Raw genomic sequence first — 10,373 nt, 5'->3', positions numbered from 1 at the left:
TGAGTGGGAGGGGGGGGGGGGGGGGGGGGTACGGTGGGAGTCGAGGGGGGGGGGTTTCCTTTCCTGTTAGGTTTCCTTTGTTTTTCTTTTTATTCTTTTTAAGAGAGACACAGTCCTCCTGTGTCTTCTCCAAGCTTCACATGTAAAATCCAACAATGTGAAGCACATAGCAGCCAGAAACTGTAATGCCACAGATCAGAGAAACTTCATCATCACCATCTTCATCGCCATACGATCAGAGCGTGAGACTTCACATCTGGAGCACAGGAGAGATTCTGTGATAAGTCTTCCTTCTAGCTTGTCCCACAAGCAGTCGGTGAGATTTACTAACAACAAAAAGGGTTAATGACATTATTTCCATGAAAACATGTATTCATTCTTTGTGAAGTGTTTAAATTGTGTTTTCACTTGACCTTAGGAGTGTTAGAGTGTATTGTAATGTCTGTACTCAGGTGTTTCCCTCTGTGATCCATCCCCTTCAGAGCCGAGACACTCAGGACTGAACAGACTGCACAGTTTCTGTGACTGAGCCTCCAAAACACCTTCTTTGAAACCACTCATGATAGAAGGGCTTCATATTTGCAGCAGCACTACTACAGGTATTCAGTTTATTACAGGATGTGTTTGTTTCTTAGGACCAGCTCTGAGTGCACACTACCTAATATATACACCTTTCTGTTTATTACAAACCAACTACTCTGGATCATACGGCCAGTTGGCAGGAATGTTGCTGCAGGAAAACATCCCTGGAGATCACCATCATTGTCAGACTGACTGTGCCTCCTCTGTGCAGTGTCAAGATCCTCCCTAAATGAGTGTGTAAGTTAACATTTTCATTATTTTATTCCCTTTGACAAGACAAGTATCACTGATATTTACATTTACAACTACATATTCCTGTTTTCTGCTCTTCTTTTAAAGTCCTCAGCTATCCTGCTTCTGTGCTGCTTGCCACACATCAAACACTGGCCGGATGACAGGGAGGATCCACTCTGAAGTCACTGGACATGATGAGGATCATATGGGACTTCATAGTTTCACAGAAACGTTGTGCTCTGTGATTACAGGTTTTAAATGGACATAATGACTGCCTCTCTCTGATCAACAGGCTAAAGGATTGTTGTCATTGTTAGTGCTCTGTACAATGTATGCTTATTTAGTATTTCATCACAGAGCAAACCTTTTTTTCTTTAACATATTTTTATTTTTTTATTTGTGGGGATAGGTTAATTGATTAATCCAAATTGTCACTAGGTGTGAATGTGCGAGTGAATGTGAGTGTGAATGGTTGTCTGTCCCTGTGTGTTGGCCCTGTGACAGACTGGCGACCTGTCCAGGGTGTACCCTGCCTTTCGCCCTATGACAGCTGGGATAGGCTCCAGCGCCCCCCGCGACCCTGGAAAGGATAAGCGGAAGCGAATGGATGGATGGATGGATATTTTTATTTTGTTCTAATGTTGAATTAACTGTGGGGATTTTTTTTAAGTGGGCACTCGGGATGTCATATGACCAGAAATGTGGTAACTGGAATTCAACAGTATGGAAGAAAAAATCTGCTAAGAACAAAACACACACAAAACCCCCCAAGAAAATTCAAATTCATTCCATGTAATCCAATCTAAAACATTTTAAACTGCTGAACAGCAACACAAACAGCGTTAAAAAACAGTGTTAACAGAATGATTATGATGATTTTGTACCAAAGTTTCAGGTCACATGGCACACCTAGTGTGTAGTGTGGGGTATCAGCTGGTAAGTATAGGTTTTTTTTTTTCATATTTGTGTCCTTAGAGTTCAGATAGATAAAGCCTTGTGTATAATAATTAGTCATAATCACAACTCAAAGTCAGGGACTAACTAATTTTGGGACTTTGTGTCTGAGCCCAGGTTAAAACAATGTGTAAAAAAGCATTTAGTGGCATGGCTGAACAATGCTGTATTGATACTTATTTATCCATGTTCACAAAAAGGACTAATGTGTTTATTTGATTATTTGCATGTGTTAAACTGTGTCACCACCTTACGCTTTCATTTGACTTTACTCAAAAATCTCTATACAGTTCTCTTTTACCACTGTGTGGACTCTGTTTACATTAAAACATAAAGAAGAATGAGTAATAAAAAGATGTGTAGACAGATTAAGTAGGACGATAGAAACAGCTGTTCAGCCATGTTCTAAGAAACCAACACAATTTAAAGGTTCAGGATTGTGGTTTTAAAAGTTGAATTTTCATGTATTTCATATCTTGCTTATTATTTTTTATTTAGTTATTTAATTTAGTTATTTTTATTTATTCTACTAGTCCTTTTCAGAAAGAAGCTGTAAAATATGACTTAAGATTTTTATGTTATTTTCTATGACATACAAAATAAATTGATGTATGTAATACTATTAAACATGATATACACATGTGTATATGTCTGAAAAACATTATGCTGTATATTAAAGTTTGTATTTTCTCCAGAATTTTTGTTCAACTCTAAATTTTCTTTTGTCATTACTCATCTTTTTATTATTTACATTTTAAACATGTTTAGCTTTTTTCCAACTTCTTCTGTGTGAACATCAGCTTTCAAAAGTTCTGCACTTTTGTTTTCAGGTGAAAATTTCTGTATTTTCCAGCTCATTCGGAATTTTTAACTTAACATTCAGCAATTAATTCATTTCAGTGCATACATTCAGATTCAAGCATTCACACTGCAGTTTCTTCAGAAAATGCACTTTCTAGTTATTATTATTATTATATTTTATTTTTCCGTACGTTTTTTCAAAGCCTACTCCTTCAAAACCGTTCAACTTAGAAAAACCATTCAAACACCGTTAGATTCCTATTCTTTTGGACAACACTGCTTCTATTTTTCATATTTTTAACATTTATATTTTTAATTTTATTCAACTTTATTCAACAAAAATTTATAATGTATTTCAATGGGGAGACCCTTCAAATCCTCATTCAACTTACTCATTTTTAAACTCTTACTACTTCCACATACATTGACATAGAGCCACCATTCAAACTTTAAAACGAAGACAAGACATTCAACTATTCAACTTGTATTTATCTTTTCAATATCTATTATACTTTTTCTTCAGTTCCAGTTTAACTTTCATGATGTTTTTTCACCCGTTTCAGAGTTTATAATGGGTGTGTATGGGACGGAATGTTGGGGCTAGAGTGAGACAGCTCAACTGCTAGAGTGAGAGGAGCAAAAAAATTAATCTTAAAATCTTTTTTAAAACTGCTGCTGTGTCCACAGCGTTTGCTCTACAGGTATGATTTTACCCTCAAAACGTAGCCATGGCTGTCCTCTTTCATCCAATGTGTTTACTATTGTACTAGGTGTTATGGTTCTTTCATAAATGTCACCAATGCACAGCCTCCTCCCTCCAACTCTTCCATAGACTCTAATGTTAAAATGGCTCAGAAGGTTCGTTTGAAAATCAGAAGAGCATGGTGTCTTTACACTGTCACCACGTCCATATAATAAACTCCACAGGCATGAAAACTGAGAATTAGGTAGACTAGACATGGCTGTCGCTCACGGTGAAAGAATTTTGTCAATACGACATGTACTTTTCATTTGGGAAGAATTTGTTTGGGCCTGACTTTTCTGTTCATTTTAAGCAGCAAAAGTGAGGTGCATGTCTGTGTACGTGTGTATGGAGCCATTGGGTGCAGTCACTATAGCAACCAGGCTCACACCTGCCTGCTTAACGAGCTCTGCCTGCCACTGTGCCAAGATTCATCTTAAGCACTTCTCTTTCAACTGCTGCTGTGTCCACAGTGTTACAGCCATCATTTTACCCTCAAATTGTCGCCATTATTGTTCTCTTTCCAACACCGTGTCTTTCAAAGCTCAGGCATTTAAACTTTTTAAACTGTGTGGATCAAAGTGGAGGGATCACATTTGAGTCATTCAGTGATTCAAAGAATATGACCTTTTGATATTCATTCAGATGTTTTCTGACTCTAAATGTTCTTTTCTCATTTCTTAGGGTTTTCTAATTGACATTTAAAACATTTTCAGTTTTTTTTCCAACTCCTTCTTCTGTGTAACCTTCAGCTTTTAGCAGTTCAGCACCTTTGTTTTCAGGTTAAATTCGGGTTTTTTTTGTTTTTTTTTAATCTCATTCAATATTTTTAACTCAAAATTCAGCAATTAATTCATTTCAGTGCATACATTCAGATTCAAGCATTCACACTGCAGTTTCTTCAGAAAATGCACTTTCTAGTTATTCTATTTTATCTATTCCGTACGTTTTTTGTACTCCTACTCCTTCAAAACCGTTCAACTTAGAAAAACCATTCAAACACCATTAGATTCCTATTCTTTTGGACATGACTGCTTCTATTTTTCTCATTTTTAACATTTATATTTTTAATTTTATTCAACTTTATTCAACAAAAATTTCCCATGTATTTCAATGGGGAGACCCTTCAAATTCTCATTCAATTTACTCATTTTTAAACTCTTACTACTTCCACATACATTGACATAGAGCCACCATTCAAACTTTAAAACGAAGACAAGACATTCAACTATTCAACTTGTATTTATCTTTTCAATATCTATTATACTTTTTCTTCAGTTCCAGTTTAAGTTTCATGATGTTTTTTCACCCGTTTCAGAGTTTATAATGGGTGTGTATGGGACGGAATGTTGGGGCTAGAGTGAGGCAGCTCAACTGCTAGAGTGAGAGGAGCAAAAAAATTAATCTTAAAATCTTTTTTAAAACTGCTGCTGTGTCCGCAGCGTTTGCTCTACAGGTATGATTTTACCCTCAAAACGTAGCCATCGCTGTCCTCTTTCATCCAATGTGTTTACTATTGTCCTAGGTGTTATGGTTCTTTCGTAAATGTCACCAATGCACAGCCTCCTCCCTCCAACTCTTCCATAGACTCTAATGTTAAACTTTCTCAGAAGGTTCGTTTGAAAATCAGAAGAGCATGGTGTCTTTACACTGTCACCACGTCCATATAATAAACTCCACAGGCATGAAAACTGAGAATTTGGTAGACTAGACATGGCTGTCGCTCACGGTGAAAGAATTTTGTCAGTACGACATGTACTTTTCATTTGGGAACGATTTGTTTCGGCCTGACTTTTCTGTTCATTTTAAGCAGCAAAAGTGAGGTGCATGTCTGTGTCCGTGTGTATGGAGCCATTGGGTGCGGTCACTATAGCAACCAGGCTCACACCTGCCTGCTTAACGAGCTCTGCCTGCCACTGTACCAAGATTCATCTTAAGCACTTCTCTTTCAACTGCTGCTGTGTCCACAGTGTTTGCTCTACAGCCATCATTTTACCCTCAAATTGTCGCCATTATTGTTCTCTTTCCAACATCTTGTCTTTCAAAGCTCAGAGATGTAAACTTTTTAAACTGTGTGGGTCCAAGTGGAGGGATCACATTTTCTTCATTCAGTGATTCAAAGAATATGACCTTTTAATATTCTTTCAGATGTTTTCTGACTCTAAATGTTCTTTTCTCATTTCTTAGGGTTTTCTAATTTACAATTAAAACATTTTCAGCTATTTTCCAACTTCTTCTGTGTGGTTTTCAGCTTTTAGCAGTTCAGCACTTTTTTTTTCCGGGTAGAAATTTCTGTATTTTTCATCTCATTCAACATTTTTAACTTAAAATTCAGCAATTAATTCATTTCAGTGCATACATTCAGATTCAAGCATTCACACTGCAGTTTCTTCAGAAAATGCACTTTCTAGTTATTATTAGTGTGAATGCTTGAAAAGCATTCACAGTATTGTTCTTCTAATTGTGTGGATGCTTTAAGCATCCACACTATAGAGTTCCTGTTTCTCTTTATTCTTTATTATTATTATTATTATTATTATTCTGGGTGTTTCCGTACACTTTTCGCCGTTAAACTACTTCCACAATTTTCAGCCGATTTTCACCGTTCAAATTTTAAACTATTCAACTATTTTTGCTAATTTCTGCTATGATTTTTGCTATTTTTAACTATTATACTTTTTAAAATATTCCACTTTTTTCCTTTAATTTGTCCCATTGAAATGAATGGAAATCTTCCAAAATTCTGCTAAATTTTGCTTGTTTTTGAAACTTAACTACTTCCTCATACTTTCACCTAGAACAACCATTCAAACTTTAAAATGTTCACAAATTATTGGGCTATTCAGGTATGATTCAGCTTTTTCAAATCTTTTACTGTTTTACTTTTATGCCTCTTAAAGTTTTGAGTTGCAAAATTGTGATTTTTCACAAAATACATGCGTTGTTATGGTTGCTATGCTCTTGGCTTCCAGTGTGTCACTGAAGCTTTTGCAGTCTTCTCTTCATGTCCGAACAACTTCCTGCTACTTGCTCAATTTTCACTCAACTTCCACAAATTATACATCAAAACGTAGGCATTTTTGCTGGCTTTCAGAAAATGTCACTATCATTGTTGTGGTATTCATAGAACTTTCGCAAATCTCCTCAGACTAACACAAGGTCAGAAAACTGTCCATATAAAGTCAATGGAGAGCTTGTTCAAAATCACCGCTGCATTTCTGTAATGAGAGGCATATTCGAATCGTCATATCTCCTTAATGAAGCAAAGTTAAGACATGAGGCTTGTCCCGGTATATCTTCAGACACTCCTGACGCTCACAATTCAAGAATTTCTTTCTCACCTATTACCGTTCTGAAATGAGTTGGACTTGTTTGAGGGTAGGAAATTCGTCCTTCGCTCAGATTTCTTCAGATTTCAAAGTCTGGAAATGAACCACTTTTTTCTCTCGTCATAACTTTTTGTTGGATTTCCACAGCGACCTGAAAATTTCCATGATTGTTCACCAAAGCCTGCTGTCTCTTACGGTGAAAGAATGATATCGATACTCCAAACAGATTTCAAGTTACAAACCGTTGTTTGAGGGCAAGTCAAGGCAGTTTTTGCTTCGCTCTACTCAGTTATGCTGCATTACAAGTCAAATATCTTTAATAATTCATATTTTAATGATAAATTGTTAACACTGGAAGATTCCCCCATCTCTTCTGAACAAAACGGTGTAAGAATGACCGCTCTAGCCCCTACAGTTAGGAAATTATGGTCATTTGTTTGAGGGGAGTCGTCACTATGAAAAGTAGGCTGCAATAATCCTGTGCCTCTCTGTGCCTGCGTGTGTAAAAAGGTGCACCTCTTTTGGCGGGAAAACGTAAACAGGCACTCTGATTGGTGGATTCAAATTCAGCAGCTCCCAGGCTGACCTAGAAACTTACTTCTCTCTCCCTGTGTGTCTGTGTGTGTGTGTGTGTCTGTGTGTGACAGAGAGAGAGAGAGAGAGAGAGAGAGAGAGAGAGAAAGCCTTTTAATGGGATGATCTCATTCTAAGATTCTAATTTAATATATTTAGACTGGGTGACTGAATTTGATCTTGGTAGTGTGTCTCTCTGTGCATGTGTGTTTCCTTATGTGTACATATTTGTGATTGTGTGGCTGTTATAGATTTTTTTGCTAATTTTTTTCATTTAACAAGTATATTTGAGGGACCCTCAGCATGTTCAGCATTTTTTCAGCTGTCCATTTTGCTTTTCCAATTTTTCTGTTTAACTTATTACTATTGTGCTAAATAATACTATTTCTGCTATTTTATAAGATTTGTGCCTAATATAGTATTTCTGCTAAATTACAATATTTCTGCTTTTTATACTATTTGTGCTAAAACATAGTATTTCTACTAAATGTAGTATTTATGCTTAATCATACTATTTCTGCTTTTTATGGGATTTTTGCTCAAACATAGTATTTCTACTAAATGTAGTGTTTATGCTTAATCATCCTATTTCTGCTTTTTATAGGATTTGTGCTTAATATAGTATTTCTGCTAAATTATAGTATTTCTGCTTTTTATAGTATTTGTGCTAAAACATAGTATTTCTACTAAATGTAGTATTTATGCTTAATCATAGTATTTCTATATATTTCTGCCAGGTCCCCAGGCAGCCAATCCTCTGTGAGGACTGAGAAATTCAAATTTTCAAATCAGGGCCTGCACGGCTTCCCAGCCAATCATATATGTGTCCTGAGGCATTCAAATTTGCATATTGTATAAATTCATATTTTAATGATAAATTGTCAACACTTGAAGATTCCCCCATCTCTTCTGAACAAAACGGTGTAAGAATGACCGCTCTAGCCCCTATGGTTAGGAAATTATGGTCATTTGTTTGAGGGGAATCCTCACTATGTGAAATAAACTGAAAGAAGCAGGTCTATGTCTCTGTGCTGCGTGTGTAAAAAGATGCACCTGTTTTGGCGGGAAAACGTAAACAGCCTCTCTGATTGGTGGATTCAAATTCAGCAGCTCCCAGGCTGACCTAGAAACTTAGTCCTCTCTCCCTGTGTGTGTGTGTGTGTGTGTGTGTGTGTGTGTGTGTGTGTGTGTGTGTGTGTGTGTTTAGTGGGAGAGAGAGGACCCTGCCCTTATTTGACAGCATGTCATTGTAGGATTTAAATTGAACATAGTTATACTGGTTGACTGGATTAGAGCCTGTGTTTGTGTGTCCCTCTGTGCATTTGTGTTTCAATAAGTTATTACTATTCTGCTAAATCATAGTATTTCTGGTACTTTTCGGTACTTGTGCTAAATACAGTATTTCTGCTAAATCATACTGTTTCTGCTTTTCATAGGATTTATGCCTAATATAGTATTTCTGCTAAATTATAGTATTTCTGCTTTTTATAGGATTTGTGCCTAACATAGTATTTCTGCTAAATTATAGTATTTCTGCTTTTTATAGGATTTGTGCTTAATATAGTATTTCTGCTAAATTATAGTTTTTCTTCTTTTTATAGTATTTGTGCTAAAACATAGTATTTCTACTAAATGCTTTATGCTTATACTTTATGCTTAATAATAGTATTTCTATATATTTCTGCCAGGTCCCCAGGCAGCCAATCCTCTGTGAGGACTGAGACATTCAAATTTTCAAATCAGGGCCTTCACAGTTTCCCAGCCAATCAAATAAGTGTCCTGAGGCATTCAAATTTGCATATTGGGGCCTTCGTGGCTTCTAAGCCAGCCAATCATATCTGAGGGCTGAGGAATTCAAATCCACAAATCAGGGCCTGCACGGCTTCCCAGCCAGCCAATCACATATGTGGTCTCAGACATTCAAATTTGCATATTGGGGAATTCGTGGCTTCTAAATCAACAAGTCATCCATGTCATATATCTCTAAAAATTCATATTTTAATGATAAATTGTCAACACTTGAAGATTCCCCCATCTCTTCTGAACAAAACGGTGTAAGAATGACCGTTCTAGCCCCTACGGTTAGGAAATTACGGTCATTTGTTTGAGGGGAGTCGTCACTATGAGAAATAGACTGCAAAAATCCTGTGTCTCTCTGTGCTGCTGCGTGTGTAAACAGATGCACCTGTTTTGGTGGGGAAAAGTGCACAGCCTCTCTGATTGGTGGATTCAAATTCACCAGCTCCCAGGCTGACCTAGAAACTTACTTCTCTCTCCCTGTGTGTGTGTGTGTGTGTGTGTGTGTGTGTGTGTGTGTGTGTGTGTGTGTGTGACAGAGAGAGAGAGAGAGAGAGAGAGAGAGAGAAAGAGAGAGAGAAAGGCTTTTAATGGGATGATCTCATTCTAAGATTTAAATTCAATATATTTAGACTGGCTGACTGAATTGGATCTTGTGTGTGGGTCTCTCTGTGCATGTGTGTTTCCTCATGTCTACATATTTGTGATTGTGTGGCTGTAATAAATTGTTTTGCAGATTTTTGTCATTTAACAAGTATATTTGAGGGACCCTCAGCATGTTCAGCATTTTTTCAGCTGTCCATTTTGCTTTTCCAATTTTTCTGTTTAACTTATTACTATTGTGCTAAATCAAACTATTTCTGCTATTTTATAAGATTTGTGCTTAATATACTATTTCTGCTTTTATAGGATTTGTGCTTAATATAGTATTTCTTCTAAATGTAGTATTTATGCTTAATGATACTATTTCTGCTTTTCATAGGATTTGTGCTTAATATAGTATTTCTGCTAAATTTAGTATTTCTGATTAATTATAGTTTTTCTACTAAATCATAGTACAGTATTTCTGCTTTTTATAGGATTTGTGCTAAAACAAAGTATTTCTACTAAATGTAGTATTTATGCTTAATCATACCATTTCTGCTTTTTATAGGATTTGTGCTTAATATAGTATTTCTGCTAAATTATAGTATTTCTGCCAAATTATAATATTTGTGCTAAAACATAGTCTTAATTTAAAATTACAATATTCATAGTTCATCACAGTGTCTCTGGTAAATCACAATATTTCTGCTCTGTTGTACTATTTTTCTAAATCATAGTGTTTCTGTAATGTTTAAGTATTTTTTGCTAAATATATT

At 36.1% G+C, this 10,373-nt stretch overlaps 1 protein-coding gene and 1 long non-coding RNA gene across 4 annotated transcripts in view; both read left to right on the top strand.

Moving 5' to 3' along the window:
- The window catches only part of zzz3 (zinc finger, ZZ-type containing 3), a 71,896-nt gene that overhangs the window by 24,016 nt on the left and 37,507 nt on the right, over positions 1–10,373 (top strand). The window lies entirely within an intron of this gene.
- On the top strand, positions 65–2,819 carry LOC147308066 (uncharacterized). Its single transcript, XR_015126198.1, has 3 exons — positions 65–599; positions 716–819; positions 922–2,819. It is a non-coding gene; the product is annotated as an uncharacterized LOC147308066 (long non-coding RNA).

This window comes from Aulonocara sp. 'chitande type north' Nkhata Bay, linkage group LG18 (genome assembly GCF_057382095.1).
Source record: "Aulonocara sp. 'chitande type north' Nkhata Bay isolate Kocher_YH1m ecotype deep benthic linkage group LG18, A_spYH_male_GT1.1, whole genome shotgun sequence".
NCBI classification, from domain to species: domain Eukaryota; kingdom Metazoa; phylum Chordata; class Actinopteri; order Cichliformes; family Cichlidae; genus Aulonocara; species Aulonocara sp. 'chitande type north' Nkhata Bay.
Note: the sequence above shows the minus strand (reverse complement) of the source record. Positions and strands in the feature narration are given on the sequence as shown.